Source organism: Ranitomeya variabilis, chromosome 4, assembly GCF_051348905.1.
Source record: "Ranitomeya variabilis isolate aRanVar5 chromosome 4, aRanVar5.hap1, whole genome shotgun sequence".
Lineage (NCBI taxonomy): Eukaryota > Metazoa > Chordata > Amphibia > Anura > Dendrobatidae > Ranitomeya > Ranitomeya variabilis.
Window position 1 is genome coordinate 22,896,230 of NC_135235.1, and position 13,455 is coordinate 22,909,684.

Consider the following 13,455-nt stretch of genomic DNA (forward strand, 5'->3'; position numbering starts at 1 on the left):
ACATAACTTGGAAATGTTAAATAAAAAAATGCGAGTAACTAATGCAAATCACATGTTCAGGTGCACATTAAAATTACACCTGAACACGGTCCTATAAATGTGTGACGAATCCACAACAGTCACATTGCTGCGCTAATTGACTCATTCACTTGTAATACACCTGTGAATAGACCTAACTATTTGTAGCTACGTAGGTGTACAGGTCCAGTAGGCTCGCATTGTATAACTAGTGTAGAGCAGAAGGTTCGCTGTCCATTATCTAACCATGAGTGATTGTATTATTTTTTGTGATATCTAATGACCAGAGGAATAAGGTGCTATTAAAATACAGAAAGAGCTTCCACAACATGTTTCACCCTTACGGGCTTCATCAGGGGAATGAGGGAAATGCAAACACAAATGGCCGAACAAACTATTTATAGCCTCCCCATCTGACATCAGACCAACCTCATCATTATGATTCTTACTCTCAGGCAATCTGAGCTTCCATTTTGCTGGGCCCTTGAACGTCTATAATAGTAGGTTCAGAGATTCATGTCACAGGTATATCTACTAACTATGGTAGATTGGCTCATTTGTGTAATGAGGTAGTCAGAGGAATGCTTTTCATTTAACTCTTCAATACATTTCATATAACTGTGGGGTCCTCCTGCCCAGAAACAGGATCAGCTCTGTTTAACATGAGCACAGCTCTGGAGGTCTAATCCCCTTTAGGCACCCAGAACACTGAGTGAGTTCAGAGGCTCTACCATTACCTCCTGGATCACGCCCTAGGGTGGAGATTTGGTGAAACCAACTTTTTAGCTATTCACAAAAACCCGGCTCTGAAATGGCCAATTAACCCTTCTCAGCACATAGCATACTGGAGCATACTTCCGGGTTCATAATACTGAAGCTAACAACCTCAGTGAAACATATCTCCCCTCCAGTATTTAAGCAGCGACCCTCTTACACTTAAAAGTGTTAATCACTAGTGATGAGCGAGTGTACTCCTTGCTCGGGTTTTCCCAAGCACGCTCAGGTGGTCTCCGAGTATTTATGACTGCTCGGAGATTAAGTTTTCATTGCCTCAGCAGCATGATTTACAGCTATTAGCCTGCTTGATTACATGTGGGGATTACCTAGCAACCAGGCAACCCCCACATGTACTCAGCCTGGCTAATAGCTGTAAATCATTCAGCTGCCGCGATGAAAACTAAATCTCCGAACACTAACGAATACTCGGAGGTCACCCGAGCGTGCTCAGGAAAACCCGAGCAATGAGTACACTCGCTCATTGCTATTAATCACCCATTTGATGGCCAAGCATTTTTCTGCAATGTCATAATTCCTTTCAGAGGAGGAGAGTTGTCTACTTAAGTATAGGTTTTGATGTTCTTCCCCATTTATTTCCTGTGACAATATGGCTCCAGCCCCAACTTGATTTCTGAAGCTTCAATCTGGAACACAAATTCCTTTTTGAAATGTTCATACAGGGCTAGCTTCAACTCCTAAAAATCCGTTTCTGCTTTGGAAGTCCACTTGACCAACCTCCTTAAGGACACAAAGTCATTCATGGCTAAGTGGACTTCCAAAGCAAACTATCACAGAATTCCCAGAAATGTCCTAACCTGTTTTTTGGAGAGTAGTTACAGTCAATTTTGGAACGCCTCCACTTTCTTCTCCTGTGGCTTGATTTTGCCCCTACCGACAATATAGCCTAAATTTTTGAACTCTTATTCTGCCTTATTTTCCCCATGGTGCACTTCTTAGAATTTATGGTAAACCTTCAGCAGATGACTTCCCCAATCAAGGCTGATGATCACAATTTTGTCCATGTAAGCTGCTGCATATTTCATGTGTGGAGCTAGGATCCAGTTCATGGCCCTCTGAAAGGTGGCTGGGGCTCCTTGCAGCCCAAAAGGCATATTAGAAGCAAACGTCAGGTGTAGAGAAGGCCTTCTTCACTTTGGCCGTTTGGGACATGGGATTTTACCAATACCCTTTTGTTAGGTCAAGGATGTGATTTCTAACATTAGACAGACAATGGAAAAGGCCAACGAATACAACAAGGAGATCTATTTTTGCTTTATCGACTACAGCAAAGTCTTCAACTGTGTTCATCTTTAGAAACTTTGGAATACCTCACTATGAACCTATACATCGACCTAGAAGCAACAGTCTGAACAGAACACAGTGACATCATATGGTTCAATGTAGAGCAAGTCTTCAGACAAGGCTGTACCCCGTCACCATTTCTCTTCAATTCATACAATAATGGACAAAAAGGGTGGAATGTTTGAAATTATTAAAAAAATGTATTTCTCCCAGAATATTATTGCAATTACACGTTTTGTTATACACATGCTTATTTCCTTTCTGTGTATTAGAGCAACAGAAAAAAACCAGAAAAGAAGGCAAATTGGACATAATTTTACACAAAACCCCAAAAATGGGCTGGACAAAATTGTTGGCACCTTCCCAAAAGTGTGGCAAACAACTTTGTTCAAACTCACTTGTGGCAAGTAACAGGTGTGGACAATATGAAAATGGCAACTGAAACCAGATACAAAGGGCAGACGTTAGCTTAATCTTTGCATTGTGTGTCTGTGTGTGCCACACTAAGCATGAAGAACTGAAAATAAGAAGAGAACTGTCTGAAGACTTGAGAACCAAAATTGTTGAAAAATGTCAACCATCTCAAAGTTACAAGTCCATCTCCACAGATCTTGATGCTTATTTGTCCACAGTGCGCAACATAATCAAGAAGCTTCCAACCCATGGCTGTAACGCTGGCAGGCAAATGAAATGCTGAGGGATGTGGACCCACTGCGCCACAGGCTGGGCTTACCAAGGCGGGGTGTGACTCAGGGCCTGATTTAAGAGGTGGGTGGCCCGGGGCCCATTTTGGAGGGAGGCCCATTTTTCAAGGTGCTACAATATGTAATGCAAAAACACAAAATGAAACGAATGCAAGTTTATTTACAAAAATCATTTACGCAGAGTAATTCAGGTAAAATCATTCATTTTTTACAATCCAGGCACTTTCCTTGATTTTCGTGCAGCAAAATCGCTAATGATGTCACTAAAGTCCAATTCACGCAGTATATCTGACTCAATGCTCATGATAGCCAAATTTACAAGTCGTTCCTGCTTCATGGATGTCCTTAATCGCTTTTCAACTAATTTGAGTTTTGAGAAGGAACGCTCACCACTGCAGTTTGTTACCATCAAAATTAGATATATCCTTAGAGCTATCTTAATATTTGGGAAAGTGTCCTGCACACCCTTTTCCATGATAAGCTTGCACATGAAAAGTTCAGTGCTGATATCTTTTGGATCCTCGTCTGTGAATAAATTGGCAAATGTTACAAACTGACACAGTTCATCGATAAATGTAATGCCCAAGTCATCTGATAAGACCTGACGAGTTGATCTGCTGTGGCCTTAAGCTCTTCTGAAGACAGTTCAGTCAGATGGCTAAAAAACCTAAATTGGCTTGATATATCTTTATATGCTTGAAGACGTTGATCAAGAGAAGCGATAAACTGATCAATGATAGGCAAGAAAGTTTCTGTTCTGTATTTTTCAGAAGGGCTGAGTTGTACTTCTTCCGTATGGCCATAATCCAATGGATTGAGACATACGTTTCGACGCCTGTGTCGAGTTATCATCTAAACATACTCAGATGAACTAGGCAGCTCTTCGCCTTGCTTCTCATAAATTTTGAAGGAGTCACGCTTTGATGCAACAGTTTTTTAAGCTGGTCAGTGACGCCACAGCAGTGTTTAGATCAGTTTTGCGTGTTGCTGAATAGGTAGCCCTAGAAGCTTCTGTTAGGATCGGAGAAGGCTGACGCATGCCATTAGCTAAGCATTAAGTACAGGGAGGGTACTAAGGAAGTCTGGCTAGGCTAGCCAGGTCAGTGGATGCTGACGCAGGTCAGGTGCCATGACTCTGCCGCTCTGCGCCAGCCACTGAAATGTAGGACCGTAGCCAGGTCCCTACACTTTCAATAGTTTCTCGTTTGTTAAATGTTCCTTAAAGGGCACCTGTCACCCCGTTTTTTCCGTATGAGATAAAAATACTATTAAATAGGGCCTGAGCTGTGCATTGCAATAGTGTATTTTGTGGACCCCGATTCCCCACCTATGCTGCCGAAATACGTTACCAAAGTAGTCGTTTTCGCCTGTCAATCAGGCTGGTCTGGTCAGATGGGCGTGGTGTCTTCCCCCAGATCTTGCTTAGTTTTCCGTTGGTGGCGTAGTGGTGTGCCCATGCCCAAGGTCCCAAATCCACATCACAGGGGAGTGAAAAGAGCGAGATGTGCTGTATTTCATTGGTGATCGGTGGGCACGGCCATCTTCCTTTGGCCGCGCGTGCGCAGAAGTGGCGCTCTGCTGGCCGCGGCTTCAGGAAAATGGCCGCGGGATGCAGCGCGTGCGCAGATGGAGATCGCGGCGGCCATTTTCCTGAAGCAGAGTTCGCATCTTGGCTTCAGGAAAATGGCCGCCGCGATCTCCATCTGCGCACGCGTGCCATCCCGCGGCCATTTTCCTGAAGCCGCGGCCAGCAGAGCGCCGCTTCTGCGCACGCGCGGCCAATGGAAGATGGCCGCGCCCACCGATCACCAATGAAATACAGCACATCGCGCTCTTTTCACTCCCCTGTGACGTGGATTTGGGTCCTTGGGCATGCGCACACCACTACGCCACCAACGGAAAACTAAGCAAGATCTGGGGGAAGACACCACGCCCTTTTGACCAGACCAGCCTGATTGACAGGCGAAAACGACTACTTTGGTAACGTATTTCGGCAGCATAGGTGGGGGGTCCACAAAATACACTATTGTAATGCACAGCTCAGGCCCTATTTAACAGTATTTTTATCTCATACGGAAAAAACGGGGTGACAGGTTCCCTTTAACATAAGAAATGGTTCACAGCAAAGAGACGTGAATTTTACATTTTTTGAGATATTTATCCCTATGTTAGTGGGAGGCCCCACCTGGTGGGTGGCCCAGGGACCGGGCCCCTTGGGCCCACCCCTAAATCCGGGCCTGGTGTGACTAAGCGACTACCTGGTTTTTGCTAGAACGTCTTGTGGTGAGGATAGGCTTGGACACAGGTAGTTGCCAGTTGCCACTTCAGGGCAGTCCCCGAGACTGCAGGAGCCCACCAGAAGGTCAGAGGCAGAGGAAAACGGTACAGGAGGGCAAAGACAAAAATGTGATTAGATGGTCCGAGGTCAAGGCAGGTAGCACAAGTTCAGGATATTAGCCGTCGTTAGGAGCGGAGAGGTCAGACAGGACAGGAACACGAGTCGGGTCAGTAATGAGAGAAACAAACAGACAATGCACAAACAGTATTATAGCTGAACAAACAGGCTGAGATTGAAATGTTCAAGCAAGGAGTGGTGGGTGGAGCTGCCAGGTATAGAGCCTGCAGACATGGGATTGGCCGGGTAACTTAATCTCTGCAGTACACAGGTTAAATTCCTGCAGATACTGACCACACCTCTCTAAGGCAAAATGGAAACCACCTTGAGTGCAGCAAGAGGCAAAAATCAGCAATCAACGTGATGACAACGGAGATTAGGGTGGCACTGAGGAGGCTTACAGTTTACCACCGGGACAATGGCATTGTAGCTAATCTGCCTGGACATGGATGACAGAGAATATGTAATAATTATAGGGGATAACTCAGGAGATTCTTTGCGTGGAACAAGACAACTACAGGAAACAGTTTTATAAGTGGTAAAGTCTATATTATCACACAGTGATTCAAACAGGTGCAGAGAGAAACTCAAGTCCACAACACTTGGTGCAAATAATAAACGCAGCTTAGCAGTCTATAGGAAACTTCAGAGGAAAATGCAATCACGCAGAAAGTCTGTGAAGCACAATTATTCTTGAGGATACTTGACACGAATAAGTCCTTGCTTAGTCCAAAACACAGATAGATATGCTTATAAGGCAGTTCAAATAATATCTTCGCTCAACCAGGGAGGCCTGGGTAATAGTCTCAGGTTCTTGCAGAGCCGCAACAGCTTACATGTCCAGCAAATGCAGATGGAAGTAAACACGAGCAGCAGATGAAGGAGGATTACTGGAACTGGTGTATGCAGCAGCAACTCAGAGCAGAGTAGCAGGATAACCCCACAGGTTCACAGGAGCAGGTATATAGCCAAGGAGTAACCAGAGGTCAGGAGCTGGATGCAAGGCAGAATACTCTAGCACAGACTGAAGGCTGGGGTGGAGTTTTATAGCAGGAAGACACACTGCACATGAGACCAAAGACGCCATCTTGGAAAAGGGTAGTAATGCACAAAAGGTAATAAAAAATGTTCAGAGTCCTGACAGAAAAATTGATAAAAGATTGCAATGCAGGATAGTCCAGATGGTGGATAAGCAGCCCCAATCATGCTCCAAAGAAATTTGTCGACATTTGAATGAAATTAAATGCTATGGAAGGACACCCAGAATCATAGAATGTTAAGAGTTGGAAGGGACCTCAAGGGTCATCGTGTCCAACCCCCTGCTCAATTCAGGATTCACTAATCCATCTCAGACACATGTTTTTCCATCCTCTGTGTGAAGTCTTCCATTGAATGAGAAGTCACCACCTCTCTTGGCAGCCAATCTGTTCTCCGAAAACAAAATGAAGCTCACAAAGAAAAGAACACAGTACCTACAATCAAATATGGTGTAGATGTTTTGGGGTTGTTTTCCTCCTCTTGCATTGGGTGCCTTGACTGTATGCAAGGCATCATGAAATCTGAAGATTATCAACGGATTTTGGGTTGCAATGTAGTGCCTACGGTGAGAAGGCTGTGTCTTCGTCCCAGGTCATGAGTCTTCCAGGAGAACAATATCCTGGTAACTTCAAGAACAGGTCTCCATTTCGATGCAACAACTTCCGACCCTGCAGCTTATGTGAGCGGGACAAGGTTTTTGCCACTTTGAAGTCTTCCATGTTAACTTTGGACTTCACCACCAGACAAGGAGCGTCCACAGGTTTCATGTCCTGCAAAGCCTTGATCAGGTTGACTTGGTAAACCAGGTAGAGCTTCATTTCCCAGGTTGACAAACTTTGCAATTTACTTCATCAACCTTTTCCACCACTTCACATTGGCCCTGCCACTTGGCCAGGAATCTGCTCTCCACCATGGGCACCAATGCTAGTACCTAATTCCCAGGATTGAACGGTCTTGCTCTAGACAACTTATTATACACCCTACCTATTATACCCCCTTGACTGTGCCTCTTGTGTTCTGAGGAGGAGCTTTTTCACAATGGGTATCACATTGGCAACTCTCTATTGCATTTGTGCCACATGTTCTATGACACTCCTGTAGGGTGTAGCCTAACCAATAGAAAAGACGCACAGCATCTATAGGATAAACAGATTCTAAATCTGTAATCAAACAAAACGCAACATAAAGAAAAGAAACTACATAATGATAATCTTTATCACACCTTTTACATACATTTACATCGCTGTCCCCAATGGGGCTCACAATATAAATTCCCTATCAATATGTCTTTGGAATGTGAGAGGAAATTGGAGTACAAGGAAGAAACCCACGCAAACACAGGGAGAACATACAAACTCCTTGCAAATGTTGTCCTTGATTTTTATTTCAACCCAGGATCCCAGCATTGCAAGGCTGCAGTGCTAGTCACTGAGTCACCATGCTGCCAAATGTGAACCCGTGCCACAAGATAGTTCTTGGCATCCCCATGGATACATGCCCACCACCTTCCCAGGGACAAGCAGACTTGGAAGTGTGGCCCACCCCCATCATTCCCCTCTGCCTCTGACTCAGCGCGTGCCAGCAGTGGAGCTGATGAGATGCTCTGCAGAAACCAGAGTAGCAGGGTAACGAGGAGAAGAGGTAAGTATTGTTTGTGTATGCATTATAGTGTGTGTGTGCGTGTGTGTGTGTGGCTGCTGCACTTTACTCAGTGTCAGGGGGACTGCACTATACTGTGTGTGTGGAGGCTGCATTATACAGTGAGTGGGAGGGCTGCATTATACTGTGAGTGGGGGCAGTTAATATACTGTGTATGTGGGGGCTGCACTATACTGTGTGTGGGGGGACTGCACTATACTGTGTATCTAGGGGGTGCATTATGCTGTGTGTGTAGGGGTGCTGCATTATACTGTGAGTGGGGGCTGCACTATACTGTGGGGGACTGCACTACACTGTGTATGTTGGAAGGCTGCATTATACTGTGTGTGTGGAGGGGACTGCACTATACTGTGTCGGGGGACTGCATATACAGTGTGTGTGGAGTGCTGCATTATACTGTAAGTGGGGGGCTGCATTATACTGTGTGGGGGGCTGCACTATACTGTCTGTGTTTAGGGGGGCTGCATTACACTGTGTGTGTGGTGCATTATAATCTGAGGGGGCTGCATTACACTCTGGAGGGTCAGCATTATACTGTGTGTGGGGCTGCATTGTACTCTGAAGGGGCGGCTTTATACTCTCGGGGCTCATTTATACTGTGTGTGAGGTTGCATTATACCCTGAGGGTGCTGCATTATACTCTGAGGGACCTGCATTATGCTCTATGAGGGGACTGCAGTATACTCTGTAAAGAAACTCGGGAACAAGCGTCAAAAAACTTCAATATTGCTGATCGCTCGTTTAACTGCCGGAAATCAGCCCATGTAAATGCAACTGAAACGTTTCTGTATGATAGTGCAATATGTCAGCATTTGGAGCTCCACTTTAAACTTTTCATCAGGGCCCCACTTTGTCAAAAACCAGCCCTGCCTCCAATTCTACCACTCTATGTATGACATTATTAATGATTATTGTGAAACGTGTTGGAGTCATTTTTGGATTACATGATTCTAGAAGTCAGAAAGTATCGGACTGTGTGCAGGACTGAATGTTACGAGTTTCGGCTCTCTGGCTGCTGGTGTGGCTGGGTTCCTGCAGGAGGGAGATACAATTTGCTGATGAGTCCATAAGAGTTAATGTGATTTTAATGCACATTACCGTATACAGCTCAGCTGCATGCACATCCCGCTCCGTCTGCTGTACAGTCATACACGGCTCTGACTGCTACATACAGCCTATCAGCACATCGCCTGACACAAACTTCACCTCAGCGACTGCAGATCACCGCTTATATACCCTGAGCACCTGGTCATGTGATCTCCTGACTCCTCCCACCCATGGTGACATCACCACAGGTCCTGTAAGCACAGATCAGCCATATACCCAGTGTGCTGCTCTGCAGGAGGAGGTATGTGGAGGTTCACTGTTACCGAGCACAGGGGCCATTAATTCCTTCACGAGCAGCCTGTTTTGAGCCGTAATTACTAAGATATTTTTTTTATACTTTTCTTTTTCAATTCTTGCAGTCGGAGAGAAAGAACTTTGTACTTTGAATAATCTGTGTGTATACTGTATATGTATTATGTGTGTATCTGCAGTATATATATCAGCATGCATCTACACTGCAGTATATAGTTATATTGTGTATCTACAGTTGTGCTCAAAAGTTTACATACCCCGGCAGAATTTTTGCTTTTTTGGCTTTTTTTTCAGAGAATAATAGACTATGTGCACACGTTGCGGATTGGGGCGCATAATTTTCCTCACAAAATCCGCATCTCCTGGCAGAAACCGCAGGTGCAGATTTGCCGCGGATTTGCCACAGATTTTGTGCAGTTTTGATGCGGAATTAATGCAGATTTTCTGGGGTTTTTACCACTGTGGATTTCTATAATGGAAGGGTGCAGAAATGCTGCAGATCTGCACAAAAGAAGTGACATGCACTTCTTTTCAATCCGCAGCGTTTCCGCGCTGATTTTTCCGCACCATTAGCACAGGTTTTTTTTCACTATTGATTTACATTGTACTGTAAATCACAGTGCAGAACTGCAGCTTTTCTGCGCGGAAAAATCCGCTGCGGATCCGCACCAATTCCGCATCGTGTGCACACAGCCAAAAATCTTTTTCTCCACTCGTGGTTACTGGTTGGGTGAAGCCATTTATTGTCAAACTACTGTGTTTTCTCTTTTTACATCATAAAGTTTTGGTGTTATTATTCTTATTCTCTGTAAAAAGGCCAAGAAAGCAAAAATTTTGCCGAGGTATGTAAACTTTTGAGAAGAACTGTAGAGTGTGTATCTGCAGGATATACATAGTGTGTGTATCTACAATATATATATACAGTATATATATATATATATATATATATATATATATATATATATATATACTGTAGTGTGTATTGTGGTGCAGTGACCCACGTTACAGCCAGGGGGCACTGTGTGTGTGCTTCAAGATGCGCTTGGAGGCATAAATGTGATGAGACAAAGTCCAGCAGGAGTGTAAATGGCCGGTGTGTGTGTTGCAGAGGAAGACACTCTGCGCTGTCAGTCTGAAGTTAGGTTGGTGTGCTGGGACCTGTAGTCCCACAAGTAGTTGTGTAGTTCTAATGGGAGATTGGCAGGGCTAGTTATGAGAGATGGGAGGATCAAACTAGCCACACACACCCACACTCCCACCCAGGGGAGTGGTTACACCTAGATAATGTGACCAGGGTGTGGGTCACATGGTCAGACTGCATGGATCTGTTGGATCCATGTGCAAGGTCCTGGATGGTCGGTGTTGGAGTCTCCTGGTATGGAGAAGTCCTGGAAGCACCTGAGACCGTGGACCTAGTGGAAGGTCAGTGTTGGAGTCTCCTGGCAGTGGAGATGTCCTGGAAGCACTGAAGAGAGTGAGTCCTGCAATAGCCTGTGTGTTGGATTGTCCTGGAGTGGGCTGGAGTCCTGTAAGCACTGCTGAGGCTATGGACTGAATGCTCGAGGGTGTTGGATTGTCCTGGTATGGGCTGGAGTCCTGCAAGCGCCTGGTAACAGTGTGAGTCCTGGAATGGTCAGAGTGTTGGATTGTCCTGGGATGGACTGGAGTCCTGCAAGCACTTGGTAAGATCATGGACTGATGGCCTGTGTGTTGGAAGTGCCTGTGATTGGACTTCCTGGAAGCGCATGGAAAGGCTGCATGTACAGAGCCTGAGACGGTTTCTATGTTGGGGAAGCTACAGTTTCTACTGTGGGTCTGGACTATCCGAGGGCCATGGGCAAAAGGACGGTGATCCCAGTGAGGCAGCTTCCCTGTGAACCAGCACTGGCAGGAGTCAGTGTGTGGAGCCGGAGCTCCTGAGAGGTAACCCCTGGTATGGGAAAAAACCTGTAATATACGGCAGAGATGTATCTGCCATTGGAACAGACTGTGGTGATTAATATGTTCCGTTGATGCATGTAATGAACTGTGCAGTCACCTGGTAACTGAAGAGATAAGGCGTGACTATTGAATGCTTTGTAAAGCCACACGTGTTAAAGTAACAGACTATGTGTTAGGTGTCGAGTTCCCGCCTCTGCACAGGGGGAATCTCGAACCATCTCCGCTGCGGTCTCCCATTCTTCTCCAGCCGCAGTGGAGTCTGCTCAGCGGAGACGTCGGTCCCAGCATCTTGCTCAGTCTCACTCTGTGCATAGGGTTACTGCTGCTTTTCCAGCTTCTGCCATTGAAGCCAGTGCTGGGCAGAGCTATAAAAGCTATAGAGTGCTGGGCAGAGCTATAAAAGGTTCGCATGACCGCACGGCCATGCGCTAGTGTACATATGTATATGTGTGTGTTGAGTGCAAGTCGTCCTTAAATTTCCCATCCCTATTGAATGACTGCTCGCGTAAGGTGGATGATTGATATCTAGCGCCCGACTTAGCCATCAGCACGTAACACATAAAACAGTGTCTTTTGCTGTGACCGCCAGTGTGGCGCCGTGCGCTTTCACAGCGCTTTCCTGACCCAAGCCTGGGTGGTTAGTGGCGTCCGCCAGTGCGACACCGCACGCACTCTCGTGCAACTTTATTAATATTATTTCTTTCTCTCTGACACCCCAGTTGCGGTGTCGAGCGCAAGAGGTCTATATGAACTCAAATCCTGTGTCTTGGGATTGAGTTCTGGGACTCCTTTCTTGAGCTCTTGGTGCGGTACCGCGGCCCTGTGACGCAACAGGGTTCACTTCCTCCACACAGGGTGAAGTTAACCCGTGTGTGTATCCACATTGTACCGCCATATAGTCCATCATTACTCAGCAGCAAGTTCCATGTCTGCACGGTGGACCCCGGGCTGCGAACGCACCTTACTCTATCTATTCTAATTATTTGGTGCGTTCCGCTAGCCCTAACACTATGTGTAAGCTGGTGATGTGTAACCTAGCTTACGGTACGGTTTATGAAGCTTTATTAAACCGGAATGGACATAATTTGTGTGAGATATCGTGCCTGTATGCGTTATTCCCTTGCAAAGCGAGTGTCCCCCAAGACCCGAATTAAGGGAAACGCTACAGTATCTACAGTATATATAATGTGTTTCTGCAGTGTATATATGTATATATACGGTGGGGTAAATAAGTATTTGATCCCTTGCTGATTTTGTAAGTTTGCCCGCTGACAAAGACATGAACAGTCTCTAATTTTAATTTTGACATTGAGAAATAGAATATCAAAAATAAAACCCAGAAAATCACATTGTATAAATTATATACATTTATTTGCAGTTTGCAGTGAGAAATAATATTTGATCCCTCTGGCAAACAAGATTTAATACTTGGTGGCAAAACCCTTGTTGGCAAGCACAGCGGTCAGACATGTTTTGTAGTTGATGATGGGGTTTGTGCACATGTCAGGAGGAATTTTGGTCCACTCCTGTTTGCAGATCATCTCTAAATCATTAAGATATTGAAGCTGTCGCTTGGCAACTCCCTCCATTAGTTTTCTATAGGATTAAGGTTTGGACACTGGCTAGGCCACTCCATGACCTTAATGCGCTTCGTTCGAGCCACTCCTTTATTGCCTTGGCTGTTTGTTTTGGGTCATTTGCTTTGGCTTTTGAGAAAGAACACCGGAGTGTATTTGAAACGTATAGCTGCTACAAATGCCTTTGTGAGCACTGTTCTGCCATGACGCTTTTTTATACCTGATTTAATAAATTTTGGATTTTTATTGGAAGCTGGAGCACTTTCCTTCTTTTTGTATTTGGCTGCGTGTGAGACTACATGGGTTCTGTGTTTCCGCACACCACGTGCCACTACAGGCGAGCTGATTTTTTATTTCTTGATTACCCTTGTCTACCTCCATGTGCAGCCAAGTGAGCCGACCTGCCACTGTGTGTATATTCAGTATGTGTATTGTGTATATACAGTATATGTATTATGTACAGTATGTATATTCAGTATATGTATGTATTTTTAGGTTCTTCATGCTATAATGATTGCGGCTACTAAATTTGAATTTCTAAAGATTTCCTCGTCTTTATTATCAGGTTAAAGAGAGGTCCAGGATTGTGCTATCAAATGTCTGCCCTTAGGATAGGTCATCAATATCAGATAGTTGGGGGTCCAGCAGCCCCACTGATCAGCTTCTATTAAAGAGACTGTGATAT

At 45.1% G+C, this 13,455-nt stretch overlaps 1 protein-coding gene across 1 annotated transcript in view; it reads left to right on the forward strand.

Moving 5' to 3' along the window:
• Window positions 1-13,455, forward strand: part of LOC143769497 (uncharacterized) — a 32,117-nt gene that overhangs the window by 9,463 nt on the left and 9,199 nt on the right. The window lies entirely within an intron of this gene.